The sequence below is a fragment of the Ambystoma mexicanum genome, unplaced genomic scaffold (genome assembly GCF_040938575.1).
Source record: "Ambystoma mexicanum isolate Mex_15411 unplaced genomic scaffold, UKY_AmexF1_1 Mex_scaf56, whole genome shotgun sequence".
Lineage (NCBI taxonomy): Eukaryota > Metazoa > Chordata > Amphibia > Caudata > Ambystomatidae > Ambystoma > Ambystoma mexicanum.
In genome coordinates this window covers 57,574-81,917 of record NW_027182473.1, presented here as the reverse complement: position 1 = coordinate 81,917, position 24,344 = coordinate 57,574, and the positions used below count along the sequence as shown (strand labels likewise).

General features: G+C 47.5%; 1 long non-coding RNA gene across 3 annotated transcripts in view; it reads right to left on the bottom strand.

Annotated features, from left to right (window-relative positions):
- The window catches only part of LOC138562527 (uncharacterized), a 173,500-nt gene that overhangs the window by 104,750 nt on the left and 44,406 nt on the right, over nt 1–24,344 (bottom strand). For all 3 annotated transcript variants that reach the window (XR_011299337.1, XR_011299339.1, XR_011299338.1), the window contains one exon: nt 12,310–12,336. This is a non-coding gene — a long non-coding RNA (uncharacterized lncRNA). The remainder of the gene's footprint in view (nt 1–12,309; nt 12,337–24,344) is intronic.

Sequence of the window (24,344 nt, the reverse complement as noted above, 5' to 3'; positions counted from 1 at the left end):
GACAGGACAGGCTCTACCCGGTCCCGGATTGCCTCGTCCACAGGGAGAGGAAGGCCAGTTGTTATGCGCTCATCCCCTCCCTGAAAACCGGTCTGAATGTAGGCATCTGTGCTGGTGCAGGATGATGCAGTCACAGGATCGGGGAAAGGATTACACACAGGCACCTCCGCGGCGGCTTGTGCTGCCTCCTGTCCCTGCCCCTGCACTGCACCACTAGCACCAGTGGAATCCCCACCTCCAAACCCCATGTGTGTCCCTTCCACGGCTTCCTCCTCCACCAAACCCCCCACCAACTTGGATGACTCCATGCCATCTTCCTCTATCGGACCCAGTGGGGTCTTAGCTGCCCCTTCTGCTGCCGAGGAGTCCACCTCCGACCTCCGCCTCTTGGACATACCGGCAGCAGCTGCGGCCTGGGACACGGCACCAGACTCCTCACTCCCCGATGAGATGAACCTGGGAGGGGAGCCGGGCCTTGCGTCTCCGGCTGGTGGTGCGATCACTGCCGCTTTGCTCCACAGCAACCTCTTCGCCCTCTTCATCAGTTGACGCTGCAGACAGGGAGAGATAGAACACAAGCATCAGGGCACTGTACAATGGACTGATACACACATGACAGTTGCACATGAGTGGCAGTGTAAAACTACAGACATGGCATCACACTCCCCAACATGTGTCATTTCAACTCACACACATGAGCAAATCCACAGGAATATTGCACCAGGCAGCACCGTCCATACACAAACCACAGCACGAGCAGCCGAAGGTGAGCCTGACGTCACATGAACCACAGAGAGTGCACAACACATGCACACATGCCACCAGACTGACATGCATCTGTACATCTCCACCACTGCAGTGATAAGGTCACCATCCATGTCACATCTGGCAATCAGCCTCCTACATGTCAGTGTCACATGCATCCATGTTGCATCACAGTTGCACACTTGTCAAATACACACACATGCACACAGTGCAGATACATGCAGCAGGAACCACCATCCATGTGTGACACCACAACCATGCCAACGTACATTCACAGAAATTCAAACATGTGTGCTCCCACACCTGCATTTGGCCAGCATGCTTAGCAACAAATACACCATCTATGTCTCACACATGAGATGAATCACATGTGGCAGCCTCACGCCCCTGTGCATACACATCCATACATGGCCCTACAAAAACACATGTGCAACCTGCCCACAACACGCACAGCGTCCAATCAGAATGCACGTACACTTACCGCTCGACTCCAGACGGGTCTGGCTCTCAAGAGCCTGGACGTGGAGCGCTGGGCGTATGCGTTCCAGGACCCTCTTTTGGTGGTCAGACAGGTGGCCCCGGCGCCCCTCCGCATTCTCCGCTGCCTTCAAGAGGCGCCGGGCCTTATCAAAGGTCCTGGACCTGGAGTCCTCCCAGCTCTTCTGGACATGTTTGATGTCACGGACTGCCACCCCCTGCTCTTTGATGGCAGTCACAATGTCCATCCTGTTCCTGGTCTGTCCTTCATTGTCGGCACACGAACTTCCAAAGAGGGCATCATACTGCCCCAGGAATTGCTCCAACAGGACACCAACTTCCCTGGCACTGAAGCTGGTGGCCTATGCCTCTCTGGCTGGGGGTTGCCAGTGGTGCCAGATGGTGTTGTACCCGACATGGCAACCCCAGAGGCAGGTGTAGGTGGGCAACTGGGTCCTGGGGCTGGGCTGTGGAGCGATGGTATCCCAGTCGGGAGTCTTCAGTTCCAGCAGGGGTGGTCACAGCAACTGCACCCCTGGCTGACATGCAGGCACCAAATAGCAGGGCACGTGGGCAGCAGGCAGGCAGGCAGCAGCATATGGCAGGTGGGAGCATGCACGGGGCTCTGGAGAGCAGTAATTCAGCCTTCTGGACAGGAGCGTGGTCTTCCGTGTGTTGTTGCATGGCCAACTTGATATGGAGTGATTTGGCACGTGCAAAAATAGCACGTCAGCGTGTAACTCGAGGAAAGGCCCTTAGCGCGTAAGCGTGTCTGTGACGTAGCGCGCACAGGCCTTTCCCTTGTGACGGGAGCATAGTGGATCAGCGCGCGTGTGAAAAAACTGCACGTCCACGTGTGAATGCATGTAATCCAAGGAAAGGGGTTACGCGCGTATGTGACACGATGCGCGCGGGTGTTTCTCTCGTGACGTGGGCATAGTGGTTTAGCACGCACGTGAAAATACTGCACGTCCGCGTGTGAATGCGTGTAATCCGAGGAAATGGATTAAGTGCGTAAGTGAAGCGACGCACGCAGGTGTTTCCCTCAGCATGTGTTAAAGGTGAGCGGGGCCAGCATTTCGCTGTACGAGCCTTTCGTGGAGACTGATGTGTATCAAAAGTCACATATTTTATGACTTGCTGTCATTCACCATTCAAATTCAAAAAATCACTAATAAATGGTGTTACCCCTTCCACATGCTAAAACTCATTCTGCACTTCCTTAATATGTCACATAAAGTGGAAGTCCCCGAGCCAACATAGTTCACTTCTCCAGGATATTCTTGATTGTACCCAACGGCTTGACTTTGCAGTTACAAGGTATTCAGAAAAAGATGGCCAGGTTTATACAGGGCCTAAGAGGAAACCACCACATCTTAGTAGTCCTCAGTTCCCTGCAATAACTCAGAGAAGACAAAGACAGTTCCATAAAATCCTTGTGTGCCGTTTGCTATGCATACAGGGATGTTGCTACTTCGTGCTGTTTCGCGCGCCATTACAACTTCACAGCGGATCAAGGACGTATCTCTTCTTTTGGCGGGGGTATTGGCTACCAGTGTTTTTCATTATCACGCTAGTCAGACGATGAGTCGCGCACTCTATTTTTCCCACTGCGGGTGCCCCTGTGTATCGCACCCATTTTCGAGGTCATAGAAGCCTGCGTGTCCCATGCGTACACGTTTTCCGTGTTACTGGGTGCCACGGCGTACTTCCGGAAGTTAATTCCACGCACGTAGGCTGCAGGGTTGCAATCACGGTTTTACTGCAGTTTTGGGGCGCCTGAATGTTGCGTGACCCGTCACTACATCACCGGGGTCACACACAGCCTTGCAGGTGCAGGGGTGCTGTTAACATCTTGCATCCCACCCCCTTCACCACAATTGCCCAGTACAATTGTGGTGTACATCTCCCATTGGCGCTCCTCCATCTGTCATGGCACTAATCCATCTGTGCCATGGTTGGGAGGCCACCAAAGGTGAGGGGCACCTCAGCTGGACAACCTCCTCATGGCGGGCGTGGACAGGGATGTGGCCAGGGTGACCAAGGAGTAGGGGGACTCCAGGGTGTCCAGGGTGGCTGCAGAGGGGGAAGAGGCAGGGGTGCGCCACTTGAGCACGATGTTGTGCCATTTGTCGGTGCAGTCGGTGCATAAGTGCAGTCGGTGCATCTCTCTGAACCACACCCCCTGTGGTTCAGAGAGATGCAGCTTCTGCATCTGGCACTGGTGCCCATGTGACCCGGCAGTCTGTTTCATCAAATGCCACGTGCCCAAGGGTAGTGGTAGCTGCAGGTGCAGCTGTGGACACCACCACCCAGGCTCAGGGTCTGCCAGCGCAGACTGCGTTGGCACTTGGAGAGTCCTTGGAAGATTTCCAACAGGCCAGGAGGGAAACCGTAGGTGCACGCAGGGTTGCTCTTACCAAGACACATGTGCCTGGGGCAGTAATGTCATCTGCTGCCCTGAACAGCCGGGTGTTGGCAAGTGCAGGGGCAGATGCGGTCAACAACACCCCGGTTGTGAATCTGCCAACCAGGACAGTCGCGGTCAATGACCCTGCCACAGCGGATGTTGCTGCGCAGGGTCCATTAGAGGTCACCCAGCTGCCACTGACGCAAGTCAGGCCTTTGCTCGTCCCTCCACCTGCCACTCCCTTGGCTCAATCCACCGGTGCCACTGGCCATACTGTTCAGGGCAGCATTTGCCAGCCAGGGTCTGCGCCACAATCCAAGAGGAGGAAGGATGCACCTGCAGCACAGGCTGAGACCCCATACACAGCCACAACCTCCTGCATGTTGAGAAAGAAGCCTTTCTGCAACCAGGAACTGGACTTCCTCATGGAGTATGTGCGGGACCACAGCTGTGACATGCTGGTGGGTCCTAATTGTCAGACTACGACTGCCCACCGTGATGCCCACTGGAAGCAAGTTGCGGAACATGTGATTGCATTCGGCCATGAGGTGCGCACGGTGCAAGAGTGCAAAAAGCGTTGGAATTAACTCAAACGCAGCGCTAAGGCTAAGCGTGCCTCAAATTGCAACTTGACTCTGGTGACTGGCAGTGGGCCTGCACCTGAGGAGGAAGACCTCACTCCGCATGAGTCACTCGTTGAGGAGTTCATACCATCTGAATCAGTCGAAGGAGTGGGAGAGATGGCAGACTTTGATGCCCAGTCCAGTGAGTGTTGCTGCATGTTTGTTGAGGACATGTGTGTTTTACTTGTGTGATGTGTTGTGCATGACTGCCACTACATGTCACATGTACATAGTTCTGATGTGCAAGTAATGCAATGCTTCCCTGATGCATGGCTGCTCTGCTGGATGGTGGACATGTGGAGCGGACGGGGGCTGTCCGCATCACCACTATTGCACCCTAGTCACATGCTGCTCACCAGGATGCCCCTCCAGTCCATGTTCCAGCTCACTGGCTCTTCTGCATGTAGCGTGGGGTGACCTTCCTCTCAGCACAGGGACTATGTCATAGCATGACTGATGTGCATGTGTCCTCTGCCTGCATGTGGGTACTCCATGTAGGCATGCTCCCTTGCCCCTCCACCCCCGGTCTGCACCCCAATTCCACCTTTGCGCTGGTCTGCTTTAATTTTGCTGTTGAGTACGTCCCTGTTCATGCGTCCTGTGTACATGCTAACTTCCAGCGGCCAATCTGCCAGGCATATGCTGTGTGGTACATCCTTTGTACTTGATGCAGGTTGTCTCACTTGGACTGTGCAGAGGTCAGATACCCCGCAGGGACATGAGTGCCCATTCATGCTCCATGTGTATTCCACCCATCCCCCGATGTGTCCTTGACTGGATGATCATTGTAGTACGAGTCCAGGGTGACCTACATTGCATGGCATTTCATTAGCCTTCCCATGTCCACTGTGGCTCAGTACTGCATTGCACACATGTTTAGGGTGTGACAGTCTGTGTGGGTCACAGGCCTCAGCTTGTTTAATGGCCAATGACTCTGTCCAACTGGTGTAGTGTCTTCTTCACACGTGGGTGTACTCCAGAGGTTTCATCATGTGTCCTGCTTACTGTCCCATCATCATTTGCTGTGTTGTCACTTGACTCACATGATGCAGTTGATGCTAGTCAACCCTGTCCGTCAATACACAGGTCTGTGGTCAGACTTTTCATACCATGCTAGGCATCCCTGCATTTGCACTTGGGGGGAGGGGTGGTTTGCTTGTAGCCATGCAACCATTGAATGCACATTGTACGTGATGCCTTAAGTTGACCTTGCACTGCCTTCACATTTTCTGACACACATCATGAAGTACTTGTACATGTAGATAGTGAGTAACATACAAATTTGCTGCACTGCATTGACCCACTTCTGTGCAAACTGACACCATTCTACATGTCTAATCACAGAAGCAATGTCAAGTTGACCCAGCATGCATGGCAGGTTCTATTTTGTGTGTGACATGTCTGCTTGATCTGCTTGGTGTCTGCGTGATGTCTGTGTGTGTTGTGTGCTTCTAACATGTGTAGTGACCTTTTCTCTCCCGACTTTTTAGATGATGATGCAATGGAGCCAGAGGATGGTGTTGTCATGCCAGGCACAGGGTTGTTATCACTACAGCAACCCGGCACAAGTGGGGGTAGTGGGGTGGTAGGCCACGAAAAACCACATGTGCTATAGTCCGTCTTATCTCTGGCTGGAAATGAGTCCAGCCCTGATGAACACTCTGAGGTCCATATCGAATTGGATGTGCATCAGTTCCATATGTCAGGGGTGAGTGATTCTGATGTGGTCACTCCTCTGTCCGCGACACCTGCACTGAGGAGTCAGACAGTGGTGGAACCTCCGCCTGTGGTGGATCGGGAGACAGGGTCACCCACCACACCAGTCACTGATGTGCCTGGGACATCACATTGATGGGGGAATGTAGTCGTACAGCCGCGGACGGTGCCAACACAACGAGGACACTCGGTCCTTGGGTCCCGCAGAGGTCAAGCCCAGCAACGCGGTCACCGCGCGCAACTGCAGTATACTGAGTGGGAGCAAGACATGACTGCCAATTCTGAAAGGCAGGGGGCAGAAATGGAGAACATCGCCGAGAGCATGGAGCATGTGGCCCAATCCGTGCTCCCCCATGCTAGGCAGGTGCTTCTCCAGCATCAGGCGGAACAGTCCACGACCTGCTCGCTCAGGCTGGGCATGGCGGCCTCAGACAGGGCAGGCCAGGCTGAAATGTTGTCTCGGCGTAAAGCTATTGCTGCTCACGCAGAGGCACACATGGAGGCCCTGAATCAGGAGTATGCTTCCCTCAGATCCGCTCTGGGTGTCCTTATGATTTCCCAGAGGGAGCGGGCAGAGGAGAGGTTTGCGCAGCTTGAGCGTACCCTCTTGGCTGAGCTACATGCGTGCAGGGCTGTCCAGCCAGGCCTTGCAGGAGGAACTCTGTGTTACATGTGCTACCTTGCAAGAGGAAGCACGTGTATCATGGGAGGTTCTGCATGCAGACCTACGTGTCATCGCCACACAGAACCAGGCTCTCCCGTCAGACTTGCTGCCGATGAGGGGAAAGCTGCGGCTAGGCGTGATCAGGCACCTGTGTCACATCCTCCTTTCCAGGAAGAGCCAGCCTCGGACGACAATGTACCTCCCACATAGGTCGGGCTGTGCAGGCGTTGAGCCCATGGAGGTTTTTTTTTTCCTCAACATCATCGCATGTGGGTGTTGAGCAGTACCCTGTACCTCCCGCCTCCTGGCTGCCTCCACCCCGGGTTGTATGTGGCCATTTTTGATTTTTCTTTTAGTTTAGTTAGTTTAGTTTCTATTTGAAAGTTGGTTTAATTAGGTAATGTAGGTTTTTCAGTTAGTGTAATTAGTTAATATAGTTTAAAATTGCTTGTTTATTGTGCTTTCATGTGACGGTGTGGTGCTTTGTGGCTTTTGAAAGCATCCACTGTCTGTTCCAGCTGTGCCCTTCAAGCTTTTCTTGTGAATGTGTTTGCAGCTTGGGGTCCTGACTCACATATGCCACTCCTGCTTCCCTTATCCATGGACTCACAAGGATGGTTCGGTGTAACAGCCTATTACACAAGGGCTTTGGACTGTCATATCTGTGGCATGACTGCTGCTGTCAAACTTGTGTTAACACCCCTAGTGGGGATGATGGGGGTGTTATTGACCACTGTTCTTCTTTCGCTAGATGGGGGGTTTCATGATTCATGTGTACATTAATTGCTATGCATTGTGTAGTATGTTTCTTATCTTTACTGTACATGTGCATGTTGCAAATCATGCCGTATATAGTGTGTACCACACTTTGCCTGTGATGTACGTCTCTGACATGGTCCAGTCATGAAATGCCTGAAGAGACACACACCGATGATTTTAAAGCATTAATCATGTGTTTCATGCCCTTTCTGCAGGGGGATGAGCCTCCAGACCACCTTTGCCAGCAGACATGGCCCATTGGACGTCGGGAAGCTGGACACGTTAGGTGGTGCCGACATGCGCATGTAGCAGAGGCACAGGGATTGCGCTCATACATCCAAAAACAGCTGACGTGTTTCAAGGGACTCCAGGCAAGGTGAGCAGCACAGGGGGGCAGACGGTGAGCTTGGACAAATATTGGTGTTGAAGCACACAATACAGCTGAGATGCATTGGTGGACTAATGGCTAGTTGATGGGAAAGTTGTCTGGGCACCTGCAGGGGCATTGGCACATACCCTCCGGTCCACCATGGTCCATTGAGGCACTGTATTAGCCATGTAGCATTCCAAGACATGGAAAGAAGCAGCTCACAGGGACAGACAGCGAGGGACAGACTCGTGTGCAGTGCATTTCATTTCCAACACATGCACTACCTACTTTATTTTGGTCATGGTGGAACACGACTTGTTCTGAAGTCATACCTTGCTATATGCGTCTGGCTGCTTACCCAGGGAACATTGCATGTTGTGTGAATCTTGACACATTGGTCTTCCGTTTGCCACGCACCCACCGGCGCCTGACTTACTGCATTGACTGTGTATGAACCATCACAGGGGTAATGTTACGTATGGGTACGAAGCATACACACCACATTGTTTGTAGAGTAGTTTGTTACTTTGGGGCATATATGGTGGTGTGTTTTTGTGATATGGGCACGCACAGATTAGTAACTGTGGCTCTCTTTGCAACATTGAACTGCTCCTGTTACCATACCTGAGAGTGCGCCGGCAGGAGGCTAGCACTCACCCCAGTGATAAGTTTCTCTTTGTCTTCCATTTGAGTAATTTGTTACTATGTGCATGATGATCAAGTTTGGTGTAATTGTGTAGGTGTTAATGTGAGCAGTACAGTTTTGTGCATTTCCTACTTTCCCGTGTCAATCCTATTCCCCTCTGCTGCCCCTCATTCCGGTTATCCAGTATAGCAATGCCTGTCCCAACTGCATATCCCTGACCCTTCTTCCCCACCAGGGCCTCAGAGGCCTGTGTGAGTTTGACCTTGCAGGCACCCAGACCACAGTGGGGGTGGTTGGTTCGTGCCACTCCTGCGCCTGAACACTGGAGCTGTGACACTACACATCAGTTCGTGGTGCATCATTCTGTGTTATGTACCACACATGGTACACATCCTGTTGTGACATTGTTTTACTGTGCTACCTTGGTTGTTACGTCATTGTGGTAGTACTTGGGCTTTGTGACATACTGCTACTTCAAGTCATCTACCAGAGGCTCTTCTGGTTTGTTTTGCTGCCTGCAGGCTTTTTGCTTGGCTTCTGTGTTGCTTTGAGTTCTCTTTGATTTGGTGTTTTTGCAAGTCAAGGTGGCCTCTGAGGGTGCTGGACACTTTTTACACACAAGGTGGAAGATGGTGACAAAGGGGAAGGGTGATCCTGTGGCCAGGTGAACTTCAAGGATGAAGGCTACATAACCCAGGTGCAGTTGTTCAGTGGGTCATGGTGATTTGTGAGGAAAGGGGGGTGTTTTGTTGTTGAGAGTTGCCTTGCCCTACACTGTGATGCGCACCCTGGCATTGTAATTGTTATATCCTATGTACATGACGTATTCTGCTGATCAATGCCTGTTCATGTGTTGTGTTTACCTTTCAGGTGTGAGGGAATAGTTGTGGCTTGACATGCTGGGATGTACACATGGTCAATGTTCACATGTGATATGTAGAGGACACTGATGGTCACTTGATTGCACATGCATATATTGAGTGCATGTCCCTACTGACCCACACACTCGCACTATGATCCACTACATGTACAACCACCCTTCCATGTCCACATGTACACTCTGTTTGCCTTCTGGTGCCCACTGTGTCCCTGCAGCACATGATCTATGACCAATTGTGGATCCTGTACATGCGTAATTTGCTTTTTGATGTAGTTTGTTGTTTAGGTGTGATGTTCAGGGTGTGCATCACACACAATGGCTGTTCACTATGCTGTGCGCTGAGCAGTGTGTTGCAGGAGGTGGACACGGCACACAGAAACTGCAGTGTTGATTTTGCAACGCACAATGTGCATGTAACCAGGCATTCATTGTTATGTTACAACTACAACTGTTGGAATGCATTTGGGTATGACTTCTTTTGGGTGGATGGTTGTTGGTCAGTCATTTCATCTGATTCCATGTCAGGCATCATTGTCTGATGCCACTTTACATTTTTCACATGTCCATGTGTACCTTATTGGTACTGTGTTGGTGTATAGATATTGCTTGCCATGTCATGTTGTGGTTTGGGAGGGTTTGGGTGACATACCAGTGATAGTCATGGCCTGTTTTGCAGGTCTGTGTGATTCACACCTTGCATGTGTGCCTTTGGTCACACAGGATTGCTTATGTTTAAGTAGCTAGGGATGCACACAATGTGGCACTTTCATGGCAATATTCTCAGGGTGGTAAGGTTGTGACAGTTGACTGTCTCTTTGTCATCATCGATTGGCACCTGGTATGTGCCAGGCCTGTGTGCACTCCGCAGGGGTGGGAGTTTAGGTGAAAAATGTGGCCACAAGCTGGGTCCGGGCTTCCTCACCACGTGCCCTATCCCCTCCCATGGGCAGCACTTGTGCCTGTGGTTGGGGATGTGGGGGCACCACCATGTCCACCGGTACGCCCTGCCGTGTTGCAACATTGTGCAGGACACATGCTGCCATAATGATCCTGCACACTACTGGGGGTGCATAGAGTAGCTGCTCGCCAGAGCGGTCAAGGGAGCGGAAGTGTGACTTGAGCACTCCGAATGAGCGCTCCACTATGGCCCTGGTTGCAATATAGGCCGTGTTGTATCTTACCTGGGGTGGTGTGGTGGGGTTCCGGATTGGCGTCATCATGCGGTTGCTCAGAGGGTAGGCACTGTCCTTTGGAGAGGTGATGATGGTTGTGATTATTGGGGTTTGTGTATTTGTGTGTGTGTGACATGCATGCATGTGCACAGGCATTTGTACTCACCTAGGAGCCATGTGTCACCATGCTGCCCAGGTTCCAGGGCCGGGCTCAGGGCAGAAATTCTGTATATGAAACTGTCATGGGTGGAGCCAAGGTAGTTTGCATAGACAGAGGTGATGATTCCCTTTGCATCGCATACCACCTGCACGTTGATGGAATGCCAGTGCTTGCAATTTAGGTAGATGCGCTCAGTGGCCCTAGGTGGACGTAGGGCCACATGGGTGCAATCTACGGCACCAAGCACTTTGGGGAAATGTGTCACCCTGTAAACATCCTGGACAACTGCATGCCTTTCTGCGGGTGTTCTGGGCATGTATATGTGCCTGCGAACTGAGGGGCGCGCAGTCATGATTGCCAAGACCTGGTGTAGGCAGCATGACTGTGTGGCCTGTGAGACACCCCCACTATGGAAGTAGTCCGGTGAAATGACCCAGTGCTCAAAAAATGCAGGACATTGAGCACCTTCTCCAAGGGGCTGAATGCTTGGGAGCAGAGGGTGGGGAATGTAAGGTCATCTTCCCAATCCCTGAGCAGGTCTATTATGATATGAGGTGGAAACCTATACCTGCCGTAGACCTGGTTGTCAGGCATCCCAAAAAGGCTTGTCCGGGGTGAAAAAATGCGGGCCCTGGCTATTCTCCTTCTCCTGCGGTGTCCCATGATCAGTGCTGCGACAAATGGGGCATTCATTTTAGCTGTATATACGTGTTTGTTGTTTGCGCACACTTTTATACTGTGCACGGGGACGCTTCCGACTTTCTTCGTGTGGCGGACGCGTTGACGCCTATGCGTGTCTTTTGCTATGCGCGGGTTTATACGGGTTGTTCGCGTGCGTGTGGGCATTCCGTGTAGTTAGTTCCCTGCAGTACTTCCCCAGTTACGCCTTCTTTTTCACTCGTTGTTCCCCATTCCGCGTTTTATGCCCAGGGTCCCGCCCCCTTTTTGGTGTGTGCGCGGACGCTGTGTGCTTTCCCTGTGCACAGCGTTCGGGATGGTGCAATGACGTGTGCGCCACGCATGGGTTTGGCGCACATTTCGGGAAAAACACGCGCAGGAGCTTCCATGAATCGCACACATTTTTCACGCTAGCGCCTGCTTGTGCCAGCTTGCGCCACTTTTTTGGCGCCCGTTTGTTCCATGAATCGGCCAGTTAGTCTGTAAAATGCAAGCACATTGCTTTGCTTGTTCCCTCAGCTGACATATTCCAACCGGCAATGAAAATGGATGTTTCCTGTTTTGATTTGGACCATATGTCCCACACACAACTGGAACAAAACACAAAGTTGAGCCATTCTCTCTGTGCATCAGAACTAGTGATCCCTTACTATTATATTTTACTAACACCAACCTATTAGTTCACAAACCAGATTTAAATATGGTGTGCTCTAGCAGCCACATATATTTTGTCTTTCTTACTTTCACCCGTCAGATTAAAGACAACACTGGAAATGGTGTTACCACTTTCAAATGAGACGTTCAGAGCCTTATTACTCTTCCAAATTGATCACCGTTTCAGTTTATACTTTACTCTCCACACCTCCAAAGGCCAAACATTCCAGTTAAAATGTATTCAGAAATAGGGGGCCAAGAATATTCAGCTCATCTCCTTTATGCAGTGGAAACACTCCAAGTCAGTACACAGAATAAAGACAATGGACACTTACCGGCAGTTGTGGTTGTAGTTGTAGTTGCTAGAAGAGGATTGACAGACAAAGTTAAGCCATTCTCTGTTTGAATTATATATAGCCTTGCTCTTATCAATAATGCTTGGCTCCTGCAATGCATTACATAAGAAATCAGATGTACATATAATTTGTATCAAAAGTCACATATGTTATGACTTGGTGTCATTCACCCTTCAAATTCAAAATATCCCAAATAAATTATGGTACCCCTTCCACATGCTAAGAAGACCCATTCAGCACTTCCTTAACATGTCACATAAAGTGAGGTGCCCCGAGCCAAAATAGATCACTGATCCAGACTATTCTTGATTGTTCCCAAAAGCTTGATTCTGCATTTACAGGCTATTCAGAAAAAGATGGCCAGGTTCATCCAGGGTCTGAGAGGAAACCTTCACATCTTAGTAGTCCTCAGTTCCCTACATTAACTCCCAGAATACAAAGACATTTCCATAAAATGCTTGTGTGCCGTTCGCTAAGCGTACTCGCATGTTGGCGAGGATACATTAATTGGAAAGTTACCATGCAAGGCCCTCCCAGGGTCATGTAATCAGCAAACTAATTTGAACTTCCCATTGACTCTTCAAGTAGGAGAAACTCAGAGTCGGACTGTGCTGCGCAACAGCTGTCTGCTTGTGGAGCCATTTCTTTAGCTGCATGAAATCAATATGCACCTGTCTACACTTGGCCTCACACTTTTGCTCTATGTTTGCCTAGGGGTCGGGTCACATATTAAGTGGTGAGAGACCCTTGTAAGATGTAGGATTTTCTTTGATCCTGATTGCACCAAATTGGTCAAACAAGATACTGCTGCAGAGCGCATCTGTACTTGCCCGCAAATTTTGCTGTGTGTGCACTACGGATGAAGCACATGTAGCGTATTCAGCGTGATTATCCAGGTTCAGGCTTTTCATGCATCTTAATTCTGCTGCGCTACAAAAATGAATGATTGCTGTAGATTTCATGTGCACTTGGCTACTCTAAAGGGTTTGCCTTACCTTACTGAAAAATAACTCGTCATCAGGGTGGTGTCCAACTAAAGAGTCTGTCCTCTGTGCAACTCTGTCCTGCACTGGCCCTATCACTAAACAAATGAAGGTTTTAACAAACAGAAATAGTTTCAGGATAATGACTCCCATTTGTTGTCAATCTTAGGCTGTTCATCAACAATCATTTGCAATGGCTTCTGATTCAACAAAAGGTAAGAGCAGGGGAATGACTCCCTTCTCCTGGTCTCAGCGGCTCAGCCTTAAGGGCTGTCTCCAGGGAGTCTCTGTTAACATTCCGTATATGTTCTTGGAGTTCTTCCCAGGGATTTCCCATGCTTGACCAATGTCCAGAAGTTGGTTCTTTCAGCACTATATATATTCCGGTATTAGCCCCAGATTTTGCTGTGTGTGCATCACGGATGAAGCACATGTAGCATGGCCAGCATGATTACCTTCTATTCCTACACATAGTGAAACTCATAGGTCACATTGTTGGTCCATATCCTACTTCCCTGTTCAACTCCTCTTTTGAAAGTGCTTTTGTTTCCATAATCCAACACGTTGGATACTCTAACCACTAGCCTTAAGAAACCTGGCCTAGAACCTACCTGCCCTGCACATTTTAGTAGTGTCTCTCTTCTACCTTACTATTCTAAAATTCTAGAGCATGTCGTGTTTAAACTACTCTCTCGGTTCCTTGACAAACACAACTGCTGGGGCCCTCTGCAATCTGTATTCCGACCTGTGCACTTTACTGAGTAAACTTGCCTCAATGACAGCAACTGCATCTCTATCACTTGTCATACTAAACATTCATCTATTCTTATATTCTTTTGGACATCTCTGCTGCCTTCAATATCATCAACTATTCTGACCATCTCTCAGCATCCTGGTCATCAGGAACAAGCCCTCACTTGGTTTGCTTCATATCTCGTCCCCAGACACATCAAGGCTCTCTGGAACAGCCTTTACTCCCTACCCACCCCCTTACTGCTGGTGTTCCCGAAGGGTCTGCACTGGGTCCACTTCTCTTCACTCTGTATACCTCTGAGTGCATAGTGGAAACTCATTCCCATCATCTTCAAAACTATATACAAGCTTGTCCCACCCTATCTATCAGGCAATCTGACTCCCTACTCACCCCTACACTCCCTTAAATCATTCTAGGCTCGCCTGATTACCATCTCTCATACCCTGAGCCCCGTCTCGTTTTTGCTCACTTCTTCTCCTATATCCCTTACTCTGTAATGCTCATAATCATCATCGCCTGACTACTGCCACTGTATTTCTTTTTTTAATCCAACATCCTAACTCTCCTCCCATCTGAGGAACCACGTGCATAGCATTCTATGCCACTACATATCCATGTTCTCCTTAGCCCTTACTTTGTTAAAGCAAAGCACTCATCCCTCACTCCTTCATCCTAAAACATAGCACTTACTCCACTACCCCATTCCTACGTGAAGCCCTACTGTCCCTGGGCCTTGCTCGTGTTTCTACCTCCCCAGGTCTTATATCACTACTCTCTCTCCCATTGTTAAGGACACTAGTCCTCCGCTCTGTAAATAAATGTTAAAAGTTATGTAAGCATTTTTGTATGAAAAAATGCATTGCATTCCATGTAATTTCCATTAAATAAATAAAAACCATTGCAAAACCCTGAGGAAGTATGTTGTAGGCCCTTATATCTTTAGTATATTTCTGAGAACTTGTTGAACTGTTCTGACGTCTAGGGTGCTTCCTTTTATTATTTCCCTTCCCCTTAGATTGTCTTGGTTGCAATCTTGGATGGAAATGCGCCTTCTAATTTCTTGAAGCCCTGACAGCGTTTCTTATATTGAGCAGTTTTCCCATTGGTACACGGGCTGCTTGGTGCCCCACTGCGCCAGTCACTGAGCTCCTTAGGAAGACTTGGGTTTCCCCTTGTCCTGATTGTGGGTCTATGTTCCTTCCTGGAGGCCCTCTTTATATGTCTTGAAGGATTCTGCTATTCTCCACGTATGCTGCTGCGCCACCAGGGTTCTGACAGATCACCTGTTTGTTTACCTCATTCCATCTGACTCAGGAGAGCCAAAGACTGTCAGCTCCTTCTCTTCACTGTTATGCTATGTGCCTGCTACTGGGCTACATCATCCTGTTCATATGGCGTGGAAGTTCAATAGACGCTCCCTACATAGGTCAACTTTGGTCCCCATTCTAACTCTGCTATTTGTAAGCAATAGATTCTACTGGCATCTTGGCCCAACGTATATTTATTTTACCGTGGCCAGTAAAGCTCTCAGACTAAGTAATATTTTACTTTTTTCTAGGCTCCAGCCTAATTAAAGTAATTTAACATTTTCTAATTTCATCTCAATTTAATTCTAGTTGCAGACAAATGTTCTATGTAAAAGCCACAACCATGCAAGAAAGTGTTTTACAAGGCAGCCTCTTTGTCCGGCTTTTACTCAGAGGTCATATGCAAAGCCAAGATTCTGAGTGATTAAAATGACACTTACGTTACAGAGGAAAAAACAATCAGTTGTAGTTTTCGTGTGTCCTCTTATGCACAGCCTGCCTCTTACTCACAAGCCGATTTCACAAACAGCATCTCTTCTGTTTCCAAACCAGATTAATAACGTTTATTGAAAACTATATTTCTCAATGAGTGAACCTTATATACGCATTTGAGTTGCAGGTGCTGAATTTAATGGTTGGAGTTACTTTATCTCCGGGCACAGCTTGAGTGGCTCCTTAAAGCAGGTCTGTTCATTGCTTAATGAGGTGGGCCTTTCGCCGAGGGGCTGGTTCATTGCATATGGGTGTCGCCCAGAACAGCAATAATCCCTTTTCCTACAAATAACTACTTTTATTGTCTGTGTTTACCAAACATATATTTTTTATACTTTCATATTGAATTGATTTGTATTATATATATATTATTTGCATACATGTAGGAAAGGAAAATTCATTACATCCATTAAGTCAAGAAAAATATTTTAATAGTACATACAATATAGAGACATATTAAATATAAACCTAAAATCAACATACTTTGTGCCTAATTCAGAGTTTGCAGGTATCCTTGTATGCCCTCAGGATACTGGCAATCGGAATCACTGTTAGCGGCACTTGGTCTGCCGGCATTACCGGCAGATTACAAGTACCGGTAAGAGCGGTTAATCCCCATTCCATGGAGTCCAGCAGGACTGCATGGGGGGATTTACTGGCATTACCGGCACTGGTAATTACTGGCTATTTCTCCTGGTGGGGTGGTGGAATAACCTTCAGCTCTTAGCTGTGAGGGTGCCTTAGGTAATGTCAGCACCCCCAGTGGCAAATTCGGAGTTTAGAACAAGGAAATCATCTCTCCAAGCATAAGGGCAGCCCACAGACGCTCACCAACATTAGCATATTTATTTATTTATTTGCATTTATATAGCGTGCACACAGCCCAGAGTCATCAAGGCACTGTTACAAGATAATGGCTTAGTTACAGTACATAGATAGGCGGCTAGGTTACATTTGCTCACAGTATAACATGGCTTGGTTGTATTACTTGTTATGTGCCTGGGTTAAATTGGCCCATATCTGAGTCTAGATAAGACATATTGGTTACGCATGTGATAGCGCAGCACAGGGTTACAGTTTGAGCTGCATGTCATGCTTCATTGTCAATAGAATACAGATGTTTGACATTAGACATGTAGTGGTAGCTGGGTAGATGCCTTAGGGCGGTGTGTGTGACCTTTTAGGCAAACTGTCTTGTTCTGATTGTTTCCAGTGCCTGAAGGCAATGAAAGGCAAGCTTGACTCTCCCACTCTGGCACGTTTAACTCTGGTAACAGGAAATAGATTGGCGTATGGTGTTCTTGTGGTTCTGGAGGCCTGAGGAATGATGACGCTGTGTGATAAGTAGGTGGTGCTGTGTAATGGATGCATTTGTGCATGTGTGCGGGAGAGCAAGCGTTTTGAAGAGAATGCACTGGTGGACAGGCAGCCAGTGTGCTTGCTGTCTGGCTACTGAGATGTGTTCTCTTTTATGGATGCCCAGAGGAGCTGCATTTTTTAGTTGAGATGCCTGTGAAGAGGACATTGCAATAGTAATCGGGTATATATATATATATATATTATTACTTGTTTTGGTTGGGGGTAGAGTTCCATTAGACCACCAGGATTGTTTGTGTTTGAAAGGAGGGGTGGCCCTCTCCCCCAACCTAAGTGGATGAGGGCATCTTATGTAGCCTTCCCTGGGTGGCAGATTTCTGCCCCTAGGAAGGGTTACATGAGATGCTCCCATCCACCTCCCCCACACCCCCAACAGCAAACTAGGATTCCTGGGTGGTGTTACGACAGCCTACATGTGGGAAAAAAGGGGGCAACTTTGGCCGAGATATCTCATGTAACAATGAAGTTACAAGGGATTGAATGGCGAAATACCAAAATCGCCAAAAAAGGCCTTGGCACTGGGGGGGGGGGAACTACCCATGGCAGTTAAGGGGTTAAGATGGTAAAGCCCCATAGGAGATATAATTTGCAAGGTAGCCAGTGAGTTAATGCTCCAAATGCAGATTGTGCATTGGAATATGTAACACCTGTGTTCAGCAGCTGGCTTAATCTTCTGGTGGGATAATAGGCAGAGTGAATGCATTCAGCTTCCGATGCAAAACAGCATTAACCAGGTCAATTGGTTCAGAAAAAGTGGTGGAAAACCCTATTACTGTCGCTTTTTCTAATTGGCCAGATTTTCGTGCATTTTCTGGGTGGAGTTCGGGGGCCAAGTGGACACACCAGGACCCCCTGTATTTCCCACTCCACCAGACAAATGCGGCCTTACTGCCAGCATGGATTCTCATGCTGGAAATAAGGAAAGGGATTCCTCTGGGATCTGCTTGGAAATGAAACCTGGTAAAAGCGGGCGGAGTCCAGAGGAAGCCATTGTCAATTCTGCCAGCAATCGCTAATTGCGCAAGGTATTTACACTCTTCCAAAGTGGAAAAGCAATGTGATTTCACCTGCCTTTTACACTAAAATCTTCCATTTTGTGGCAGAAAAGTATAAACTTGCGCCAAAGGAAGTGGTCCACTACATGTAGTTTACTTTGCGCCTTGATGCTTGGGGGTTTTGCGTGATGCTACACATGTAATAAATAAATAAATACATTTAACATGACCCCAGATAAATGGTAATTCATGATCAGAATGAGTGAACATGGCATGTCGCTGGTAAGAGGGTGTCCTGTGCTTCTTGAGTGCGTTGGCAAATGCCCTTAATTGCCATCTTGCGTTAAGCAGGTGCTTAAACCCATCAGTGTGGATTGCGCAATAATATGTCGACAGAGGTATTTCAAATGGCTAATTTCGCTCTTTGGGTGACATTGTAAAAGTGGAAGAATGTTGCCCAGCATGTGCCACTTTCTCTGCGGAGTGAATTGTGCACACCCCGAGTAAGAAGTGTGAAAAACCCACAAAGGCACTGTGCCCTGCTCTTTCTGACTCGGGTAAGTCTGAGGTGGCAAGCCTGTACCCTAGTTTATGTGGCAAAGGATTCCAGACTTCTGAGGCTGATAACATTAGTAGCATTGAGTTACATGTCACCTGACAGGTATGTGTGATGAAGTTGCAAAGCAGAGCTGTTAGTGGGCTAAAGCAGGAGGCAATGTCTGCCTACCCTCAAAGGGTACGTATAACCAAAAGTAATACGCCCCTACCCCCATCATGGCTGTGTGGGCCAGGCTACAAACCAGGGCAAGAATGCCATCCAATCATTCTTGCCCACGAGTATGGTACCCCTCGTACTCCAGGAACCCTGTTGAGCAACCTCTGTGCTTTCCAGATGATACTAACATTATTTAAAGCCAGAAGTCTAAAAGGTAATCACTTAATTGCAGCTGGAAATTAGCTCCTGGCATGATCAAAATGTCTTATCCAAGTGTGACATCATACACTTCATTTATAAGCTGTATGTGTGTTCTCGCGTTTCTTCATCCACTGAATTACTGTTAGAAACAAAGGCAAGAGTTGTGTCTCTTGTGTAGGCATTAGGAAGGCAGTTGCCAGCCTCTGGCATAATATGCCCATGTTCTTCCAATATTGGCTAGCTGTTTCCCTCTTGTGGCCAGGTAGAACCATCATGGCAGTGACTGGCAAATGCCTTTCCCCTGCAGGCAGAAAAGCGAAATAAGAGGCCAATTCAAGACACAAAACAAATAGAAGTTAAGACAGGCTGCAGCTGCCATTGCTGTGTTAGGGAGAATATGTTGAGTGTTCGAGCAAGGAGGTATGTATTAAGCAAGCAGGCAGTGAGACAAGGGAGAGGCAAAGAAAGGCCACAGGGGCTCTTTGAATAATGTAACAGGGCAGAGGACCCATGCTCTGCCGTCCTAGTAACATATGAGAGAATCAAATAGATCAGGCTCTGCAGAAAATGTTAAACGAAAAAGGAACAGAGTCCAGCTCTGCATTCAGAATAACAAAGGCAAAGAAAGGCTGGGCTCTGAAGCCAGCATGAGATGGAATAAGAGGGACAAAACTTATCGTGAGAGGCTGGCCCCACATAGCGGGCTGCCCCTCTGTCCACCCCCCTGGGTCCACATATACCCCACCTAATAGGCATCCCCCGGTCCGACACATCCGGCCGCGGACCTGGGGAGTGCTTGTAATGAAAACTGCTTTGTTGTAACCACCTTCCTTCTACGGTAACCAGACTATGTATGTCCTCATGTAACAGCGCCACGATGCCCCCGGGCTGATGTGCGCTCTAAATAAATCTGAATAAATAAATAAATAAATAAATAAATAAATACATAAATTATTAGGAGGTGGGCTTACGATCGCTCATCCTCCTTGTTTGCTGTACACACACCCCCACCCACCCGGAGGACAGTTAAAGCAGCAACATCACACACCTAGTCCCTCTACTCCCATAACAGGGCTTACTCAGAGGTACAAACAAGATTTCCTCTTTCTTTGAAACCCCCACCCTTCCTTCCAAGAGATACTCACACGTCTCCTTGCCCCACACAAAAAAAGTAGCAACTTGCAGTTGGTAGAAAAGGCTGCAACTCCTTTATTTGGCAGGAGTCCACTTACAGGTGATCTGCCTCTTAACGAGCTGGCGTCCTAGCTGTGGCCCACTGGAAGTTATTTCCTCTCTCTTACCATGAGCTCATAGTCGGATGAAACATCCAGAAATGCAACATACAAAGACATGTTCTTTGCTGCTGCATCCTTTAATGTTCTTCTGTTTTCTTTTCTCTTGTTTTATACAGTGATATTTGTAATTTAATACGTACTGCTATTTTAATTCTAGTTTTGTGAAAAGTCGAGTTCTTTGACTAAAACACAATAAATAAATAAATAAAGCAAAGTCCCCAAGATGTCCCCTGTCCCCCCCAGATTGTATGTGTCTCCTACGCCCCTGATCTTCACATAGTGAGAAACGTTCAATTATCCTCTGTAGCCCGATATGGGTAGGGTGAAAAAACAATACATTAGCAGCTAATGCCAGCCAGTGCAGTGACATCTTTCAGGAAGGCAGCTGGAATGACCCCATAATCTGTCGGGATAGGCAATGTATACGTTGAAGAGCTTGGGGGCGAGGATACCACTCTGGAGCAGGCAACAAAGATCACTAAAGAGCACAACAGAGGATCCTCTTTTGTCAATTTTAATAATTGTTTCAGTATCTCTCAAGTCCTCAGTTTAGACCACAGTCTCTCCCTAATAACTCGATCAAAAGCACATGTCATGCCTATGCTTGCAATATAGATGTTTTTATCCATATTCAAGTGAGAAAGAGCATGGAGATAAGATAGCAAAGTGGCAATGGGTGAGGTGCCCTATGATTTTTGAAAGGCCATTTGGAACCATAAAATGTGCCCAATTTCTCTACCCAGGAATCCATCTCTCTAAGCAACAATGCTGCAAAGACGATTCTGCTGGCATCCAGGATTGCTATTGGTCGATCATTTCTTGGGCTCTCTCTCTTTATCTCCTTTCTTATAGATAGGAATTATATCAGAAAGGTTTCCAAGTAGGGGGTATGATATCTTTTTGGATAATATCATCAACCAAAAAATACAGGATCCTGGCCCAAAACAAGGGGTTTGACTTAAGGATACAAGGAGAAATTCCAGTAGTCCAGATCAAGGGCCTTTAAAGTCTACAACATTTTGATTGTTGCCAGGATGCCATCCCCCAAAAAGTGTCCTTCCCATTTAGGAAGTTCATGAAGTAGCAACCACTACTGTTAAAGAGGAGGAGTTAATGGCAGAATATATAGTCTTGAAATGAGATACCCACGCCTCCTCAGTGATCGTACAAATGGCAATGTTGGTTGCATAAAATGATCATAGTTGGTAGCTTCCCAAATGTATGAGGGTCTCTTGCCATTAAGTGTGTACAAAATATTCCAGCTATCATTCACATCAATATCTCATGCTCTTACAAACGTTTTGATATCTCTGTCGAAGTCGCTAGTTTGCCTTGGTCTATCCTTTAGGATACATCTCAACTCAGCTCTTTTCAATCTTTTGGCTTCTGTTATTTGTTCATTATAGACATGTTCTACTCTTTTTCTACCCCCACAAGTACCTCTTAAAAATCTTTATAGGCAAGCAAAAATAGTCTCGCTATAGGTAAAAACACTTCTTACACCAAAAGCCAAAATGTTCTCAAGAACAGTTAGCAAAGACAGATTTAATGGATTTAGTTTTACTGAATTCCAAAGTACACTAAGACCATTTCTACAAGGAGTAGTAAGAGTGAAGGAGAGATCCCACCAAGACCTGTGAATGAAATATTGTGTGTAAAGGTGATATACATGTCAGTGCTTATGAGTTTGGACTGATTAAATAAGGGTGAACTAATGATGTCAATTTCCCTAGAGAGAAAAACATGGTCTATCCAAGAGGATGATCTCCCTCACTTCCAGGTTACGATGACAGGTAATAGGAGATGAATACCCCAGGAATTGATACCATTTCTCCAGATATCACATCTTTAATTCTCAAGTTGTTGATTTCAAGAGAGAGAGAGATTCCTTAGATGAAGAAGAGAGATCCCCTATAATATGAAGCTGCACCATCTGAATTAAAGTCGATCGCTATGATTCTCTCCCCCCTCACCCATGCTGAACTCCTGGCTGATACTGAGACTGCACTGGTTACCTGGCCACCCATCTGATCTCAGGCCCTAGCCCTGCCAGTTACATGCCTATACTGCCTTATGGGCAACCCCTGCACCTGGGGACTGTTTTCTGTATCCCTAGAGTCCGCCCACCAGCACTTATGTCTGCACTCACCCTGCACTGCCACCAGCTGGCCGTTCTTTTATTTATCTTGAGATTTATTATCCCATATACTGCACTTTAACCTCCCCCTGCCCCGCCGCACTTTTCTTTTCGCCCTTGCACTTGCGCGATCTGAATGACACCTGGCCTAGTAAGATCATTGTCTGTCTTCCCTCTGTTCCCCCTCCCATGCCTCGTTGCACCTTGAAACATTTGTGTATAGGCGTATTATAAATGCCATATCATATCATATCATAACATTGATAGGATTTACATAACCAAACCACATGTCCAAGATTAATATGGACGAATGCACACCAAACTTTGCAAAAAAACTTTGCAAAAAAAGTATATGGTGCACTCTGAATTGTGTTGCAAAGTTTGGTCCGGGGGGGGGGGGTAAAGTTGTAGGGGGGTCCCAACATTTCTTTTTTTCTCATAGGATGAATGGGGGAAAAACTTTGCGCACGCCTACAGCTCAAACCGCTGGACGGATTTTCACCAGATTTGCGGCAGGAGCAGCAAATTTAATTACCCACGGTAATTGGTGGGTATGAGTGGATCTAGGGTTTGCTTTTTTAGCAATGGCAATACCCAGGATTGTTTGAGGATGCTAGGGGCAATGCCAGATGCACATGAAGCATTGATGAGTTTGGAGACAAACTGGGCAAGATCTCTTGCAGCATCTTTTATGAGCTGGGCTGGGCAGAGGTCACCCTTGCATTTGGACGGCTTGCGTGAAAGAATAACGTTCTCAGCCTCAAGAATGGATGTTTGGTAAAGTTGAAACGGGCGATGGAATCAGGTTCCTTCAAAGGGAAGTCAGGAGTATTATTGTTCGGATGAGGTGGGTGGTTAAGTGTGTCTTTTTTGTGGCTATTTTATTTTGAAGAGTAGTAATTTTATTGGAGAGTGCCAGTTGTATGTCTGAACAACATGTTTGTCTTTGGTGCAGGTGTCAGGAATGGGGTTGGGAAACTCTAATTCCTTAAGGATGGTAAACAATTCCTTCATGCTAGAATTAGCATTGCAAACACGCTTATTGTAGGAGTTAGGCTTGGCCACATAGATTTAGTTTTTGTAATGTGATGACATTTCTGTTAATTTAGTTCTATTGGCTTCTGACGGGAGTAACCTCAGGAGGTTACGCAACTCCTCTTTAATTGTTGTAGGTCCTTTAATTGAGGGGTGAACCACTTGTTTAGTTGGGTTTTGGGTTTACTAGGTCTGAGTTTGATTGGGGCAATGTTGTTGAGTAAGGTTAACATATTGGTATTGTACTCCTCAACAAATGTTTCTGGGTCTAGGTGATTGGACAGCTGGTTGAGGGTAGGGAGGATGGCTGGGATCACTTTATCCACTGTGTTACTCTTTTTATTCCTAGTTAGGCAAGGTGGGGCAGTTGGGGTGACTAGAGGAAGTGATCTGATGGTAGATAGTTCAAAGGACAGGAGGAAATGGTCTGTCGAAGGTTGCGGGGAGATGGTTATGATATTGGTAGTACAATTGTAGTCCACCACCCAGTCAAGAATTCTCCCTTTGTTGTGTGTGGGTTCAGTGATTTTTTGGGCTATGCCAAGTTCGGAGAGAATACTGGCGATGGATGTGGCGTGTTTGTCTAGTGGATCATTAAAGCCCAGGTTGAAATCCCATAAGAGTAGTAGTTGAGAAGTAGTTTTGAGATTATTGGATAGCAGGGTGTAAATGTCCTCCTCAAACGTCCCAGTAGGGCTGGGGGGGCTGTAGATAAGGTAAATA